This window comes from Sminthopsis crassicaudata, chromosome 2, assembly GCF_048593235.1.
Source record: "Sminthopsis crassicaudata isolate SCR6 chromosome 2, ASM4859323v1, whole genome shotgun sequence".
Lineage (NCBI taxonomy): Eukaryota > Metazoa > Chordata > Mammalia > Dasyuromorphia > Dasyuridae > Sminthopsis > Sminthopsis crassicaudata.
The window spans coordinates 176,456,818-176,476,267 of record NC_133618.1 but is presented as its reverse complement, the minus strand read 5'-3'; positions in this window follow the sequence as shown (position 1 = coordinate 176,476,267).

Below are 19,450 nucleotides of genomic sequence, written 5' to 3'. Positions count from 1 at the left end.
AGATTGTCAACATTTCCAAAAGCAGCAAAAAAAAGCAAGGAAAATGAAGAGAGGGCTATTGGATCCAGCAATTATGGAATTCTTTCTATCACGGAGAAAGTTCCAGATCAGTGAAGATTCCAGAAGCCAGATTGCTAAAGATTGAGAATTGAGTAGAAAGTAAACAAGTGAAGACAGTGTCTACAAGTGAAGACAATGTCTCCAGAGGTCTTTCAGGAACTTTGTGAAAGGTTGAAGAGATAGAGGATGATAACTTTGTGAGTATGATAGAGTATAATGTTTCTCTCTCTCCTTTTTAAAGGATAGGTGATATTTAGGCATGTTTAAAGGTACCAAGGAGATAGCCAAGTTGATAAGGAGAAATTGAAGATGATAAATAGAGAAGGAATGATTAAAAGGGATCTTTTCTGGAAAAGAAAGAAGCAGTAGGGATCTAGAACATAAGTAGAAGGGTTGAAAATTGGAAATTGCAAAAAAAATAAAATAAAAAAAGAAAATTGGACAATGCTCCAAATGAGTGATTGATATCTATCTATCTATCTATCTATCTATCTATCTATATCTATCTATCTATCTATATCTATCTGTATATATCTTCTAGTTCTATGAATGTGAACACCTTTTTTTTTTCTGAGATTATTGGGTTTAAGTGACTTGCCTAGGATCACACAGCCAGGAAGTGTTAAGTGACTGAGGCCAGATTTGAACTTGGGTCCTCCTGAATTCAGGGCTGGCGCTCTATCCACTGTCCCACCTTATTTTTTAAAGACACCTTTTTTTCCACTTTAGTTTATTAACACACAATATTAATGTTGCTGTTGTAGTGTATTGGTCTTTAGTCTTACACAGAAATATGTTGATTTATTCTGTTTTATAGTATTCTTGGCAATAATAAAAATTATCATAATGATGAGGAAATTTAAAAAAAATTCCTCTGCTTCCAGACAGAATTCAATTTGAATGATTCCATTCTTTAAAGAACCTCCTTTTAAAGAGAGACAAATAGGACTGGTTCTCTAACTCAAAAGGAAAAGAAATATTCAGACAGAGTGGCTTGGAGTGCATTAATTTTAAGTTTAATTTTTTTTTTTTACCTTAAGCCTTGAAGGAACTGACAGAGTTGATTCTAGCATCTGTGATATTTTAGTTGTAAAATGTTCAAATGTTTCCATGAACATGTGTAGTATGCTGAAGAAAGGTTAAACTAACCTTGGATTTATTTATTTTTAAAAAACTCCGAATTTTACTCTGTCTCCAGTCTTTATGACCTTGTATTTTAGTAGTATAATCTAGATTCTCTTATTCTTCCATTTCTACATCTTCTTTGCTGACATTGCACTTGTTTTTGTTTTACTCAAAGGTGTTTTTTGATAATTTTCTCTTATTCCAGTTTATAGCCTTTTTACTAGCCTTCATACCCAATCTTAATGCTATGGTTACTCAGGGCTATGGAAAAGGGATAGACAAGATCTAGCATTATGGTTAGTGAGTCATTACGGACAGGACTCTGGACTTGACCAGATCCTATTTAACATTTTATATTAATCTTCTAGTTGTTGTTCAGTAATTTCAGTTGTGTCAGAGTCTTCACAACCCCATTTGGGGTTTTCTTAGTAAAGATACTGGAGTAGTTTGCCATTTCCTTCTCCAACTCATTTTACAGGTGAGGAAACTGAGGCAAACAGGGTTAAATGATTTGCTTGGGATAACACTGCTATTAAGTGTCTGAGAATCTTATTGACTCCCAGCTTAGCACTCTAACCCTGTGTCACTTATCTTTCCTCTTTGTATCAATAACTTGGCTCTAAATATCAAACAGAGAATTTTATACTTGATACTAGATGTAGTAGAAGCTCAATGAACAAGGAATATGGTTAGATCTGTGCTTTAGAAAAATTACTTTGACATCTGAGTGAAGGAAAAATATTAGAAATAGAGAGAGACTTTAAGCAAGGAAACTAGTCAGAATCTATTGCAAAAGTCCGGGCAAGAAGTGAATTCAAGAGTGGTGGTTGTGAGAATGGAAAGAAGCAAGTATATGAGAAATGTGAAGGTTACCAAAAGATTGATTGTCTGAGGTGAATGAGAATGAGAATGAGGAGGCAAGGATGTTTTAGAAGTGGCCAGCCTGGGTGACTGGGGGGCAATGGTGGTCTCTCAACAGTAATAGGAAAACTTTAAAAATAGGAGAGATTGGGGGAAAGATAATGAATTTTATGTAAGTCAATGAGATCCTTCTGTGCCAATTGACAGTGAATCAAAGAATGAGAATTGGAAGGGATCTTGCATCGCAAAACTGAATTTTTGTACTCATATATAAGATTTTACATTGATCAAAAAATTATTGAATTTCCCTATTATTAGATTCAGCTCAATGCTCTTATCTGTTAAGCTCCTTTTGGTCATTCCCCTGAAGACTTTTTTTTTTTTTTTTGCCCCACTCTATTTCTATCTCCCTTAATGTTCTTATCAGTTTCTCTGGGTTTGATCACCGTTTCTACACATGTATATATGTTCTACACATGTGTGGGGATTGAGAAGAAAAAACAATTTTAGAAGAGTCAATTAGAATATAATGTGATTAAAGTAATTAATTTGTCATTGAATCAATAAACATTTATTAAGCAGCTACCATGTGCCAGACATTGTGCTAAGTGCTGATCAACATAATAAACATGATAGTCTGTAATTTACTGGTTCCATTTCTCTTTTTTAAAGACAATATTGATTTTCATTATACTTCAGTACTAATTAACTTTCTGCATTCTCCAAAATATTTCAAAGAATACTCAGTGATCCAATAGTGAAAAAGTCACACCTGCATGTATCTTGAAATGAAATTCATTCTGCTCTAGTGAGTTGAATTTATTGAAAGCCAAATATTGCTCTTTTATCACTCCCTACTTGTCTTGGGTATGACCTCCCTATTAAATCACTTTTGATTTGTTATTTTTAATCCAAAAAATCATTCTGCATGTCAGAGAAAAGAGAAGCAAAGAAAGAATTTAGTTGCTCTGTCTTCTCTTTGTAGTCACTTTTTATAGCTACATCTACCCCAGCCAGTGGTCTTCTTATCTCTTCTTTGACCCTCCTATTTCCCCTAATGTAGCAGGAAATGCAAAACTTCTTGCTATCCTGAGTTTTGTTTTCTAGTCTTATATTACTGTGAGCTTTAGCACTCCTGATACCATACATAGAATCATGTTACATTTTTCTTATATTACGTGTATTTATTACTATCTTCTTGAAATCTGAAGCTGATGAATAATTCATTATATATCTATATCAATTTTAGACACATTCTCTTTTTCCTCATTAGAATTTTTTCTCTTTGTTTTCAGAATTTCATTCTTAAGAGTTTTCCAGACTTCCTGGATTTGCTTCCTCTATAAAATTTTCAAATCGATCATTTTCTTGCTTTATATTTTCTTGGTGATATCCTCAGCTCCTATGAGTTCAAGTATTATTTCTCTATATCCTAAGTTTAAAGTATCCACCTATCACCTCTCTCCTGAACTTTAGTTTCACATTTGTAAAACTCTGGTTGACATCTCTAATTGGATGTCTTGTAAGCACATTAAATTTAATCTATCAAAGCAGAACTCATTATTTTTCCTATTAAAACACCCATATTCTAATTGGCATATTTCTATTGAGGGCAGCAATATTTCAGTTATCCAGACTCCTAACATAAGAATCATTCTTGGATTTTCATTCTCCCTCATTTTCCATAGACAATCAATTGTCAAGTCTTACTGATGCTGTATTTAGATTTTTATCATCTCTTTCCTTCTTTATCATATAACACTGTAGTTTAGGTCTTCAGTGCCTTACTATTTCTATAGACTTTTAATAGATCTCCCTTTCCCATTCCCTCCCTTCTCCAATCCATCCTCCATGTAGCTGCCAAACTGATATTCCAAAATATGAGTCTAACCTTGTCAAGAAAATATACTGACTTCTTTTTGCCTTTAGGATAGATTACAAAATTCTCTGTTTTCTGGCATCTAAAATCCTTTATAATCTGTCTCCAGATTGTCTTTGAAGGATGATTTCATATTACTCCCCTTCAGACATAATACCTTCTAGCCAAACTGGCTTATTTGCTGCTTCCTGAATATTCCACCTCCCATGTCTTTGCTTTTGCACAAACTGTTCTGTTCTCCATGCCTGAAATGCTTTCCCTCCTTTTATTTCCACTTTTTGGAACTCCAAGATCAATCAATCAATCAACAAGTATTTATTGAACAGCTATTATGCATCAGTCACTGTATAAGTGCTAGGGATACAAAAACAAAGAGAATCCCTGTCTCCAGTTACTGGAGGAGGTGGTCCAATATATTCACAGATAAGTAAACACAAAATATTTCTATATCCACACATTCTCTCTGTTTCTCTGTCTCTCTCTGTCTGTCTCTCTCTTTCTCTCTCTCACACACACACAAATATACATATATAAAACACCTACAACTATGTGCATTTACACAGTCAGTGATTTGAAGGAGGCAACTTACAACAAAGGGAATTTATTTTTCTTTGTATCCCCAGTACCTAGTATATACAAGGATTCTTTTTAATCCTAGTTTGTCTCTATATAAGATACTGTCATACTGTTTCTTCATTTAAGATGTCCTGTGGTTGAATTTTAAAATTTGAAGTAGTAAATCTTAAAGGAAAGAACAATTTTATCAAATGTATTTTTCATAGAGACAATATTTTAAGAAATGTCCAAGTGGTAAAGAGTATTACAGTGTTTGAAACTGGGTAAAAATTTACAAAAATACCAAGTTAAAATGAAGTCAAATTTTAGTTAATTGAGTTAAGAATGAAGATATGACATGGGATTATAAGAAATTTCCTTGATTTTCTGTCTTTTTTTTCTTACTCATTTGACTTATTACTCATTAATATAATAAAAGCCAGTTTAGTTGCTGTATTTGGTCTGGGTTTTTTCATTTTTATTTATCTTGCAATTATGTGTGCTTGTGCCCAGAAAGAGTTCTTCTAGACTAAATGTTTTATTTTTATTTTGCTCTTTTCTCTCTCTTTCTCCTCTTTGTCTCTCTCCCACCTGTGACTTTTAAAATATATACATGTATTTTCCTAAGCTCACAACTGAAAGTATTAAAAATATTTCCTTGTCTCAGTTGGAGGTTAAATATTGGAAAAGGTACCCTATAGGTGTTGTGGTAGAAGACTTGGGCTAAACATCACATTTTTTCCCCATTGGTTTTAGCATATAGATATTTTTCTATGATTGTTTGGAAAATAAAGTATCTTGCAATATCTAAGCATAATAAAATATTTTAAAAATACAGACTTCTTTGGATAGAAGGTAGACTTCACTTTTATTCTGTCTGATGTAGACTGAATTTAGAATTGAGTTTCTTAGTGTTATATCTGATTATTTTTTCATTTCTTTAATAATACGTCAACTTAATTTCAGGGGCATTGTCCGTAGAAATTTAGAAGTTTTACAAGATGAATTGATCAGAAACATCTAGACAGTAATTCTCAGCAATCTGCTACTTCTGTCACCAATTTGCTTTGTGACTAAGTTCTTTAGTGATTTTAACTTTGCTATTATGTGCCTTAATTTTTTTCCATCTAAAATATTTTGGAATAGCCAAATATTATTGGCAACTTGGTTGTATTATTATTCTGGGTATTTACTATAATTTTATAGATCCCTTTCTAACATGTTCAGAACAAAAGAAGTATAAAATGGGGTAGAGAATTGATTCCCATTTTGAAGTCATTATATTTTTCTACCTTACTGATCTTTTCCTATGCTTTTGCCAAATGACCAAAACATAACTTCCCACTGAGATGCTATTACTTCAGTATCAATTTCAGGTGACACCAGGTGAATCTGAATGTGGTTTGGAGTTTGTTGGGTTTTGCTTCTGGTTAGATATTATTGCTTTTGGCCATAGACCATTTATTGCAAGCTTCTTACTTGTAGAATGGTACTAAATTTATCATGTTAACATTTATATTTGTAGAATTTCCAGGCCCATGTCTGGGCCCTAGAAAACTAACACATGTTCAAGGCACTTTGTGAGTTATTACTCACTCAAAATCATAGTTTATGAACCTCCACATTTACAAAACAATGAAAAGATAAATTGGCTTGAAGCAAAAGGCATTTAATCAAGTAGCACCATAATTTAGTAAAAGAAAAATCCCTACATATGTATGTAGCTAAACTTGAAGAATAATTGTTAGGATTTCAAGGTTAACATGACAGGAGATCTCCAGGGAAGTACTCAAGGCTGTGTGCTTGGCCTTGTGCTGTTTAATATTTTTATCAATGACTTGGATTAAGACATTAAATTTGTAGATGACAAAAAGCTGGAACAGACAGCTAATAAGCTGGATGACAAAAGTCACAGTTCAACAATATCTTAAGAGAACAAAGCATTAGGTTGAATATAAAGTTTTTAGTGTGTGTCATATAGACAATAAAAAATTTCCATGTGTTAAGAAGTAACAGAGTATTTGAAATTGGGTGAAAATTATACAGGAACACCAAGTTAAAATGAAGACAAATTTAAGTCACTCATGTTAAGAATGAAGATATGAAATATGAAATTAACTATAAATAAATGTAAAGTTTTATAAATGGAAAGGAAGGAAACAAGCATTTATTAAGTACTTACTACTCAGTAAGATGATTTTCCTGACTCCAGGCCTGTTGCTCAATCCAGTGTACCACCTAGATTTCTTACCTGAGTTCAAATCTGGTCTCAGACAATTTCTAGCTCTATGATCCTGGGCAAATCACTTAACCCTCTTTGCCTCAATTTCCCCATCTGTCAAATGAGTTGGAGAAGGAAATGGCAAACCACTCCAGTATCTTTGCCAAGAAAACTCTGGAGGGGATCACAACGATTCAGACACAACCGAACAACAAGGGCAGCTAGGTGGCACAGTGGATGGAGTGCTGGGCATAGGATCAGGACCTGAAAAACATGAATAGATACTAATTGTCTTGAAAACAATATTTTTCAGGGGCAACTAGTTGGTGTAATAGATAGAGCACCAGTCCTGAAGTTAGGAGGACCTGAGTTCAAATCTGACCTTAGATACTTAACACTTCCTAGCTGTGTGACCCTGGGTAAGTCACTTAACCCCAATTGCCTGGGGGGGGGAAGTATTTTTCTCTCATCAAGTCTCATTTTAAGAAAGATTTTGATAAGCTTAAAAGTATCCAGAAGACAACCAGAATTATGAAGGATTTTTGAGTTATAAGGTCATTAGTAAGGGAGGATACACATAATACATGCGTGGCCATTGTATACATGTGGAAGACCTATATATACTGAATATATAGAAAGTATGGCCAGGAATGAATGGTAAGATAAAACTCATAAAGAACACCTGTGGATAGAGAACATGCATGATAGGAACACACACACACCTAAACATCCAGAGTGAAGGTATGCCTGAGAAATTCAACCTTCCAAGTCCAAAAAATAGTGATTTCTATTGGTGAAGTTACTGCACTGTTTTTTGCTGTATATTGCTTTTCCATTCTCAAATTCATCCCCATTTTCCATTGCAATCATTAATTTTTCTTGCCCTGTAAGAGAATAAGAACTGATGAGATGTATAGAATAAGACTCCCATAAACCCTCATTCTTCATTCAGATGTTCAAATTCTCTCTTAAAAATATGTATCTTTTATGCAGGTTATTGTTGAGGGCACATAATGTTGGTAATTTTTTCAAACAAGTGCCTATATTTAAACTTATAAATGGTCAACATTCTTTTATAGAAATAACAATTTGTGAAAGAGAAATATAATGATGAAACATGCCAAACTACAGCACACTCACTATAGAGGAAACATTATAACTCTGAAAACATACATTAACAAAATAGAAAAAGGGGATGAATAAACTGAATGAGCAATTAAAATTATAAATTAAACAAAAACAAAATAATTTCAGAAAAGGAAATCTTAAACATTAAAAAACAAATTAAGAATTAAATAATCACAATTAATACTTGCTTCTTTGAAAAGACTAACATAATCAATACAACTTTAGCTACCTTGAACAAAAGAAGAAAAATAAAATTATCAATATTTTAAAAATCAATGAGGTAAAATTACAAACAGATAAGGAATAAAAAGAATGACTAGACTTTGCTACATATAATAACATTATATATAAAGGGAGGATTACATATAAAAATATAAAATATTTGAACTAACAGAACCTGAAATCTTAGAAAATTAATTTGAACTTCTAATAAGAGAACTACCAAAGGAGAAAAACTTTAGCCCACATGGATTTACATTTAATTTCTATCAAATATTTTAAAAAAACAATTAAATTTATGCTGTCTCTATAGAGACAGAGACAGAGAGAAGAGAGAGGACAGACATAGAGAAGAGGGGTGGTGGGGAATATGTGCATTGAATTATTGAATGCAATACCACTGTATTCAATAACCTTGTGAACTTAAGGAAAGAATGTCTTATTTCACAAGAATTGCTGGACAATTGAAGGAAATATAGTACAAATTAGATTTATACCAACAACTTATATCATATGCTTTGATAACTTTAAAAAGGGATTTATTATCTGCATATGAGAGGCTATATCTTTAAAAAATGAGAAGACAAACAGAAAAGTAATTTTCACAGCAATGAATGGAGTAGCTAAAATAATGAACACAGGTGAAAAAAAGATTAAATAACTGTATAGAGTTTATAAAATTGCAAGGTTTTATACAAACAAAATCAATGCATCTAGGTTTAGAAGAGAAGCTTTCATTTGGTAAAAATAAAACCTCTAAAATCTGAATCAAATAGCTCTGACAAAGATCTGAGATCCAAGATCTGTAGAATTCTGATATAGTATATTAAACGGCATTTCCTAATGGACGAATAGTAAAATGGCATGAAGAAACAACTTTCAAAGTAAGAAAAACTATTAATAACCATAAGAATATTGTACCATATCACCACATTTGCACATGGAAATGCAAATCAAAAGTACTCTAAGGTGTCATTCATACTCAATTAATTAGTAATTATAACAAGAAGGAAATATTTCGTGTTAAAATAATGAGGAAAGCTATTTGTACTAATACACTGTTCATGGTGGTGTGAACTGGTCCAATCATTCTGGAAAGAATTTTGAAAATGTTTGAAAAAGATTATTAAAATCTGGATACTCTTTAACCTTCAAGTATTATGAAGAGATTAGTAGCAATGTATTAGAATCTATTCATGTTCCCATAAGCTTCTCCTTTATTCTTTGAGTGATCCTTAGATTTAATTCTTTAAAAACTGTGGTATTGTTTTTATTAAAAAGTCATACAGCATAATTGGACTAATATTACAGTTAAAACTGCTGAATTTTAAGGCAAAAGCTTTATGTTATTAAAATACTATGTAATTTCTCAAAGCTCACTAATAATCTATTTAACCTTGGATCTAGTTAATTGTCTAGGTACACTGTCCAAGATGTGCATATTGAAAAACTTGTTTTATGAGCTACATGAGTCTTAATTATTCTTCATCCACCCCACTTTTTTAGGGGGGCGAATGGATATATGACTAGGTCAGTCTCTTATAGGTGGTCATGGATCTAAATGTAAGGAGGATCTTAAATGTTTGGGGGCTGGTTACAATTAGCATGATGTCATCTGCCAACAAGAACATCTGTAGAATCTGATCACTTAAAGCAGAGGTTCATTTTTTAAAATTACGTTTTTTCAACTAACAAGCATTGATTTTTTTTCTCCCTTTTGCTTCTCTCCTCCCCCACTGGGAAAAAAAGAGAAAAGCAAATACTATATAGCTGTTTTGCATAATCAAGTAAAACAAGTACCCATATTAGCCATATCTAAAAATGTGTTTCCTCTTCATATTTAGTCTTTCCCCTCTCCTTCAGGAAGTGAGGATCATAGGGATTCTTCATCTTCGTTGTGTCATGAACCTCTTTGGCAATCTGGAAAGCCTGTGGGTTCTTTCTCAGATTAATATATTTAAAAATTGTATAAATGAAACACATAAGAAATTAATTATATTAAAATGATTTTAGTTGTATCTGACTTTTGGTGATTCCATTTGGGGATTTCTTGACAAAAATAATGGAGTAGTTTGTCATTTTCTTTTCCAGCTCATTTTACGAATCAGGAACTGAGGCAAACAGAGTTAAATGATTTGCCCAGGGTTACACAGCTAGTAAGTGTCTGAAACCATATTTGAACTCATGAAGATGTCTTTTTGATTTCATGCCCAGTGCTCTATGCCAGGGATTCTTAAAGTTTTTCCACTCATGACCCCTTTTTTGGCTGAGAAATTTTTATGAGACCCTGTCTTGAATCTGAGCTGAGGTACTTCTGGCAGTGTTTATGCATGCATAGTGCAAAGAGCACATGTTGGGTGTTTAGAACTAAAGTATTCCCCATTATATTCTTTTACTTAGCTTGCTGCACTAGAGACTAGAGAATTTCTTTTTGGGAGAGATCTGGGAGTCACTTTCATGGTCAAGTTGAGTTGCCTTGGTCCTAATGCGTTGAGTCCCTTCATTCTGCATTGTTTGTTATATATTTTTCCATATATTTTCCATATATACTGTCTCTGAATTGTTTTGCTATTGACTTGGATAAATGTGTTTCTTTGCTACTTACAATGTGTGTTCATTGTGGAATTTGAATTCGATAGGGAGGAAGACAAGCCTTAGATATAAAGTTAGAACCCTCCTTTCCTAATTAATGAACAGCTATCAGAATTAGCTTGAATCTCAACACCAAAAGCCCTAGACTGACAGTATTTAAATGAGGAGATAGATAAACATTTTATCCCAGTCCCCCCTCTTCCCACTCTGAGGAGAGCAGAGTGACCAAGCATCTGACTTCCAATCTCCTGGCAGGAATTAAAATCTCTCTTGGAGAAGGCTAGAAAAGGTCAGAAAAGTTGATCCTTCCTTTGAGTTACACTATGCTACTCCAATGTACTGAGGGATAGCCTCACTTACAGATAGACTATCAGCTGTTAGAAGTTTGTAGTGAAGTAAATGAATATTTAGTTCCTGTTATGTACTATGCCTTGTACAAAGCACTTTACAAATGATATCTCATTTGATGTTCCCATTTTATAGTTGAAAGAATTAAAAGCAAAGGAAAATTGTGACTTGCCCACAATCATATAGCTACTAAATGTTGAAAACTGGAATTGAACTCTCAGCTTCCTGACTCTAAGCCCAATCAATGCTCAGTGCACTATGGCACTACCATCAACATGATTGTCTTTTTAAGACAATGTCTTTTAAAAATAAAATTACAGACAGAATTTTCAATATATCAATATATCAACTATCTGAGACCATTCCAGGTCAATCCAATATCATATTTTATCCTCTGCCTCTGTGTCTTTGCATAGATTATTTTTCATGCCTGGAATAGGCACTCTCTCCTAATCATCAAGTCTCAGAATCCTTATTTTCCTTTAAGGTTTGGTTCAGAAGCTTCCTTTTCTGGCATTTTCTGAACTCCAAAGTAAGTAGTTTTCTCTCTTTGCCAAAATTATCTTGTTTTAATTATTATTGTTCTGTGCTCTAATCATAAGCCTCCTACTCACTCCCCCCCATGTAAACTCGGTTCCTGCTCAATCCTCCCATGTTGAGTCTTTATCCTTGTATCTCTAGTACTGTGCATAGTGTATGTTATAAACTGGACACAACAAATAATTTTGAATTGAAGAAATGCCATTAGATTAGACAACTAGATTTTTGTGTTATTGATGATCTCTGGGAGAACAGTTTCAGTAGAGTGGAGAAGCTATTCTGAAGTCTACCTACTTACTGGACAGTAATTACAGACTTTGTTTCCTATAAATTTTTTAGTAGAATGGAGTTAAAAATGAAATAACAGCTAGAGAAAGTGGCAGGTTCAAATTAAGTTTTATTATCAGTGCAAGGAGACCCAAGTATGTTTATAGATAGAAGGGGAGGAAGCCAGTATATACATATATATATATATAGAGAGATTAAAAATAGAAGAGAAATCAGGGGTGATTGTTAGAAGAACCAGTCTAATATAGTTTCTTGGATCCATATGTCTTTACTTTTGACATGAATTATAGATCAGACACTTTACTAGTTATACCCAACTTGTGCTCCCAGCCCCAGTAGTCTATAGGAAAATTTCTATTTAGTCTCATAGGCCCAGTGATTAGGCAGTGGGATATAGTATAGAGAATCCTATAGGGAGCCTTTTAGGGCCACTTTGATTGAGAAGGGGGAGATATAAGGCTAAAAAACCCTGCAAGAGTCATATATTTGATCATATTATACAAAATAAAGTCACTGTAGCCTAAAATATAGCCACACTGGTTGTTATGAATCAGGATAGAACAGGGGATGAGTAATACCATTTTTGTTTTATTTTCAGGGAAAATGTATTTATTTAGCAGAATGTAATTATCCAAAATGGAATTCAGCCAGGAACTTTGTAATACTTTTATTCCTAAAACAAAATTTTTAAAAAATAAGGTATCCTAAGATGAATTGATGAATAAGCCCAGGAAAATTCTAAAATTTACTTTGCACTCAGGACCACAAGTTGGTCTAGTAGCTTTCCATACCTAGGTTTACTTTAAGAATTTACTCTAACCTATGTTTTGGTGTGAAATGATTCTTAAACATACCAACTGAGGGTCAGGGAATGGCCCTGTGATTTCATGGGAATTTCCAACTGAGGAAATTTTATTTTTCCATTGCATCTTGGCTTAGAGAACTGCCTACACTACTGAGAAGTTAAATTACTTCTCTACTGTCACTCAACTAGTATGGATAAGAGGCAAGACTGTTTAAAAATTACTCAGTGCAGATATGCTTAGACACATTTGAATCACTGACTGAACAACTAGCTCATTCTTTCACTACTTTTGGTGTATTACCTGAAGGAACAGATACTATTTAATAGTAGAAAACAGAACTTATTCCAGTAGAGGGCAGCATTATTTAACAAATTTCTTTGTTAGTCTTGAAGTTATTTATCTCTAAATACTTTCAGTGAATAAACTTTATGCGCCAAAAACAGTTCTAAAAAAATTTGTCAAGCTTGTTTTTAACCAGGTGCTAAATTAAGTTGTTAAAATTCTAATGATATTTATTCCACCACCTTTTTCAATCTGATTATAAGGTAATCTGTTCTGTTTGTGTTGATAGCAAGTCATAAAATTCTGCAATCAATTTTTTTTTTGGCTTCAACATCCATTAATTAATCAATTCATTTATTAAATAAATATTTATTATGTTCCTACTATGTACAGAACTGTTCTTAGACACTCTGAAGGGGATAAAGGTGAATAAGATTCTTAACCTTTAGAATTCTGAATCATTTTTGTGTTATTTAGGAAATTGGCAAAGCCCATGGGCCTTTTTTCAGAATAATATTTTTTTTGCCTACATTGATAATTAAAGAAAATACTGCATTTCAATTGGTAGTTAATGAAAATAAAAATGTGAGGGAGGGAGGGGAAAATTTGAAAATTTGGAAATTTGGAAAAATGAATACAAGGGATAAGGTTGTAAAAATTACTCATGCATATTTACTGTCAAAAATTATGATTATAAAATTAATAAAAAAAGAAAATAAAAATGTGATTTCCTTCCTATTTAAGTTCACAGAGTTCCTGAAATCTAGTCATGGATCCCAGATAAAGAACCCCTTCTCTAGTTCAACCTCTTTATTTTACTGATAAAGAAATTGAGACTAGAGCAGTCTTACTGATAATAAGTCAAGAAGCAGAACTAGTATTTGAATTCTGGTTTGCTGTTAAATGTACCTGTTCTACCACGCCATACTTCTTTCCATTAGAGTTATGAGACATTGAAGGTCATCTAGTCTACCTCCTATATTTTGCAGATAAGGGAACTTAGGCCTGTAGAGTGACTTGGTCAGTCACACAGGTTGTAAGTCTGAGGCCAGATTTGAGCCCAGTGACTCCAATTCCAACATTTTTCCACTGTGCTGTGCCTCCCCCATTCACCATGTCAGGTATGAAAGTGTCCCAAACTAAACTTTGCTCATGCATCTGAATTAGAAGGTGGCATAGCAGGCTCAGGCTGTGGCACATCAATACTTCACGTGGGGATCTCACTCAGACGTAGTAAACAAATAAAGCTTTGGAGAGATTGGTTTGAATTCCAGAACTGCTCTTTTCTTATTACCTGTGTGATCTTTGGAAAATCATAATCCTTCTGGGCCTGTTTCCTCATCTGTAAAATATGGAAATTAGACTAGATGGTTTCCAGAGTTGCTTCTAGCTCTAAATATTAAGATTTTAAAGTAGGTAGAGAGATGTATAGAGATAGGATTAGAGTGTTACAGGGGAGTTTGGGAACAGTCTTTCTAACCCCCTCTTTTACAAATGAGGAAATCATGGCAAAGAGACTCTGTGATTTGATCCAGGATCAAGACAGAGTTCAGATATAAACAAAACCCCAGTCTTTTCATTGTTCCTGTTCTTTTTCTAACTAGAAGAGTTAGAAAAGTGGCTTGATTTAGGTCATTCTTGACTTTCAGCTAATATTCAACAAGACTTTATTAAAAGGCTACTGTATGGGGGCAGCTGGGTGGTGCAGTAGATAGAACACAAGCCTTGAATACAGAAGGACTTGAGTTCAAAACTGCTCTCAGACACTTAACACTCTGATAGTAACTAGTGTGACCCTGGGCAAGTCACTTAACCCCAGTTGCCTTAGAAAAAAAAAGCTATTATGTAAAAGACATTATAGTAGGCATGGGGGAAACAAACAAAAAATAGATACACGGTTTATATCTTTAAGGAGTTTGTGTTCTACTTCCAAGGAGGATGTAACATCCACAGGTGAACATAATACTAGGCATTTTGAGGAAAAATAGAGTATTAGGAGCTGAGGAATGGTTTCATTTAGATATTTACTAAATATCTACTATGTACCAGGCATTATGATGAGGATTAGACAAACCTGTTTTTTAAAAATGAATTTTTGTAGTTACCTTAGGTGCCTCACCATTCTTTCATTTTTCATTTGTAAATGTGTCAGAAATCTTCAGGCAGCTTAAAAATGCTTTGGCTCCTGGTAAAACTGATTTTTGCCAAAGCTTATTTCATCCTAGTTTTGAAATTCAATTGCATTTTAAGGGCAAATGAATCTGTATTTTACTTTTTTTTTTAAAATAGATTTCTCTTCTCCCCCAAACCACAGCCACTAAATTGTTTGGAAAGACCTGTTTGTTCTGGCTATTTAAAAATTCTCTATTTCTAGTGAAAAATATTATAAATAGATGTTACCAAGTCCTAGTAAAGACATGATTACAATTCAAGATGTTCATGATTACTGTATAAAAGGTTTCCCCCCTCCTTTTTTTTCATTGTTGAATATATTATGAGGCAATTCTCCCATCTCACATTTGTACCTGACTCATTAGTGTAAGTAGTAGTTGAGACATTTGCCTCTTGTGTCCTTCTGATGTTCTAAAGATTTTGAGAATTTGTTTATTTAGTATAATATAGCTCACAAAGCTAATGAGCCCCCACAAGTGTGTTTTCTGCCAGTGATACTGCTGTTGTATTTAGTTGTGTCAGAGGCTTTGTAACTCTGCCATAGGATTTTCTTGGCAAAGATATTGGAGTGTTTTTACCATTTCCTTCTTCAATGGATTAAGTCAAACAGAGGTTAAAGGGATTGTCCCAGAGTCTCAGCACCACTAAGTGTCTTAGATTGGATTTGAGGTCAAATCTCCCTGACGTTAGCCCGGGTGCTCTATCCACTGAACCATCTAGCTGCACAGATCATTAATCATTATCAAATATTGAGCCAGACTTAATTAGTTTTTAAGAAGGTAAATTTACTACAATGTCATAGTTGGTACAGTGTTCCCTTTACAAGTTTCTTACATACTTTCTCACAGAGTCAGGGGGAAAGTGGGTTTTAGGTTGGAAAGCTCATATGACAAAGAAGCAGTAACTCATAGTTCCTACAAGTCCCTCTTCTGAAGTCCTCAAGATGCTCTCCTTAGGTAACATATATATTTTTTTCTGGACTCTGAATAGAGCTGTAAATGTATGTCAGTTTATTTTTAGCTCTAAATGTAGATATTGCCATCAGTTGATCTGGGGATGTTGCTGGGAAGTCCTATAACCTTTGAGGTTCTTAGAGTCTTCTTCCAGTAAAGGAAGGAAAGGGAGAGACTTCCAGTAAAGGAAGGAAAGGGAGAGACTGAAATTCTGACCAAGCTCTGGAACTCTGCTCTCTGTTTCCTGCCTTCAAATGATTCTTTCTTATGGTAAGTTTGGCTGCAACACTCTTTTCTCTTCATTTATTCAAAACATAAAGGGCCCAGGAACATTGCTGGTATTCTCAGCCAGTCTAAAGGCATTTTCTTTTGCAGTGTCGCAAGATATTTTCATGCTTAATCTAAAATAAAGCTTATGGCTGATTGATTGATTGAAACATCTTTTTACCTTGTTAAGACATTGGGGTATGACATTTTGTCAATTTACTCCATCAACCTCCACCCTTATGTTATCAAAACCTCATTTCACCTGGATGACACAAAATTTTGTGAAAGAATGTGGATTAGTTGGTAAATACCAGGCCTGAGGTTAGCTTCACAAATTCCAAATCATTAACTCTGATCAAAAGAGACAGGGAGCTTCCCCTACTTCTAAGTTCTATATTGGTGAAAAAATATAGAGACTCATATAATAATAATAGCTAGCATTAAGATTGCAAGGTACAAAAAAAAGATTTGCAAGGTATTTTACAAATATTATCTCTGTAACACCAATATTAGAATATTAACTCTGGGAGGTGACTATTATTATCCTGATTTTACAGTTGAGAAAGCTGAGACAGAAAGAGGTCAAGTGACTTGTTCCATGATCACTCAAGTAGAAAGTGTCTGAGGTTGGATTTCAATGCAAGTCTTCCTGATTCCAGGTCTAGTGCTTTATCTACTGTGTCATATTTTATTAGACAGAAGTTTATAAATGGACTAGATTGCAAACCACCTTTCAGGACCTCTGACCCATCAATAGTTCAGTTGCCTTAGGATTAGGATCAAATTTCATTTAATTATATATACCAGGGCCTGACAAGACTTGGATATTAAGTCAAATGTAACAACTTGTGACAAGGTGTTGCCCACAAAGGCCCTGGGAGTTGAGAAAAAACTAATGGCCAAATCAGTCCTCAGATGGGAGGATAGAGGTTTATCACTTGTATAGTATATAGTGGGAATTTCAAGGAACTCTAAGGGAAAATGGAGCTAGGAGAAGGGAGAGGGAGTAGTCATTCCATGACAGCAGCCCAAGCATGGAGCTGATATCTGTGATATTTGCCATTCTCTTTTCAAAACCCACAAGGGAGTACCTTAAAATGGACAATGGGAAAAGTGTATTACTTTGTGAGTGTGCCTATGCCCATCATCACTGTATTCAGTCCCGGAGAAGGAGGGAATACTGAGGCAAAATCAGAGAGGAGGAATAGATGGTTTTTACCTTATTCCTACTTTATTTCAATTTAATTGAGTTTTAAAATTGTATTATATTACAGAATACATTTACTGGATTTTATGTCATTTCTCACAAACACTGCTGGCTGATTCTGTGCTTATTTTGTATTCTCTCTTTGGTTTTGCAAGAGGGCATAGAGAGCTCCAAAAATCATGTAGGAGACTGATCTTTACTAAAGGAACACTGGGAGTTCAACCCTATAACCCATTGTTCTAATTTTGCACCCTCAATTTGAGAATGAGCATGAGCTATTGTAACCACAACAAAAGTTGAATTATTATAAATCTGGGCCTAAGAGAATTTGAGCATTTCACACAGAAGACATGATAGATTTACTCTGGACTAATAGCATTTGCCCCAGCCCAAGAGTGGGATAGATAAGACTAAGTGTCTTTGTTAAAGAATCAGAATGGTTCATTTTTGACTGTGTAAAGTGGTGATAACTACTAAATAATATATGATAACCAGCAATGGATAGGACTCCTCTGTTGGTTCTTATGGTATTTTTTTTATCAGCTTCCATCTCTGTTGTGATAGATGGCATTACTATTCTAGCTTAGATACTCAATAGCATATGCTATGCTTGTGAACTACTTTTTTTTTTCTCCAGGCACACAAAGAACTCGGTGCTTATGGCTCAGGTCACCAAAACCAGGGGTATCTACTACAACTTAACTACTGACAGATCTGGCTGAAGGTTGATATCTGTCAGATACTTTTTCTATCTCAGGGATAGATGTAACTATTTGCGTTAAATGAATCAATACATTTGCCTTAAACCAAAAACAAACCAAAAGCAACCTAAAACAAAAAAAAAATTTTGAAAACCATCCCAAATCTCCCCAAAACCACTTGAATCTGAATCAAATGTTTTTGAAACTCAATTTTATATGATTGTTTGGCTTTTCAAATCTTTGGAGTAGAAATAGAGGGGTACAAAGGAGATAAAATGGTAACTTGCCTGTTTTTTTGGTTCCATGTATTCTAGGATTTGGCTAGAAGGCAAGAACTGGGACTGAGAGTGTATCAAGGAAGTCAAACTGATGGGCTTGTTTAAAGGAAAATGGGATCTTTCCAAATTCATGGCTCCTGAGACCCTCAGATCATTTCCTGGCATAGGGTACTTGGCTGTATCCCTTTGTAAGTTTTACCACTCTTTAAGGCAGACTGTTTCCCCCTTATAGTATGTCTTTAATTCCTTCACTTCTTTGGCTATGTTCTAAGCTTAATTGGCCTTGGAAACCTGGAGATATCATGAAGCCTTCCAAATATAGTAGGGGAAGACCATGTTTTGCTCATTGCCTCCAATCTATTTACAACTGATCTGTGGATCTATGTATATATCTCTAAGCTGGGCCATTTGCCAAGCTAAATGGTTTAATAAGGGTCTCTTTTACTAGCTTGGTCATATGTAAACTTCCCAATTCCTTTAAGACTTTTCTTCCTCTGTTGGTCTTTCCCTAACCATCATCTTCACAGTCCTGTTTTTAAACCAGGAGCAGACCTCTCTTGATACAACAGAGTTTAGAGATGACATGATAGACTTTATGAAGAGCAATCAATGGAAAAAGTGATTAGATGTCTGAAGCTTGGTCCCCAAGACGAGGATAAAGAGTAACATGTAGGAATTGGAGAGAAGCAGATTTCTGGCTTGGTTTTTTGTTTGTTTATTTTTTTGGAATAAGGAAAGACTTCCAGACAGGATTTTCCAAAATGGAATGAATTTTAGAAGATAATTGATTCCTTCTTACTGGTAGTCTTCAGGTAGGCATTATATGACTAATTATTGGCAGTGTTTTAGATGTATTTTATGGATTGGTTTATAAAATCTCTTTTAATTTTAAAATGTTCTAATTTTATATTCCTCTAATTAATCAAATAGTACACTTAATTTTCATTGAAGATGTATTTTCTCTAGGA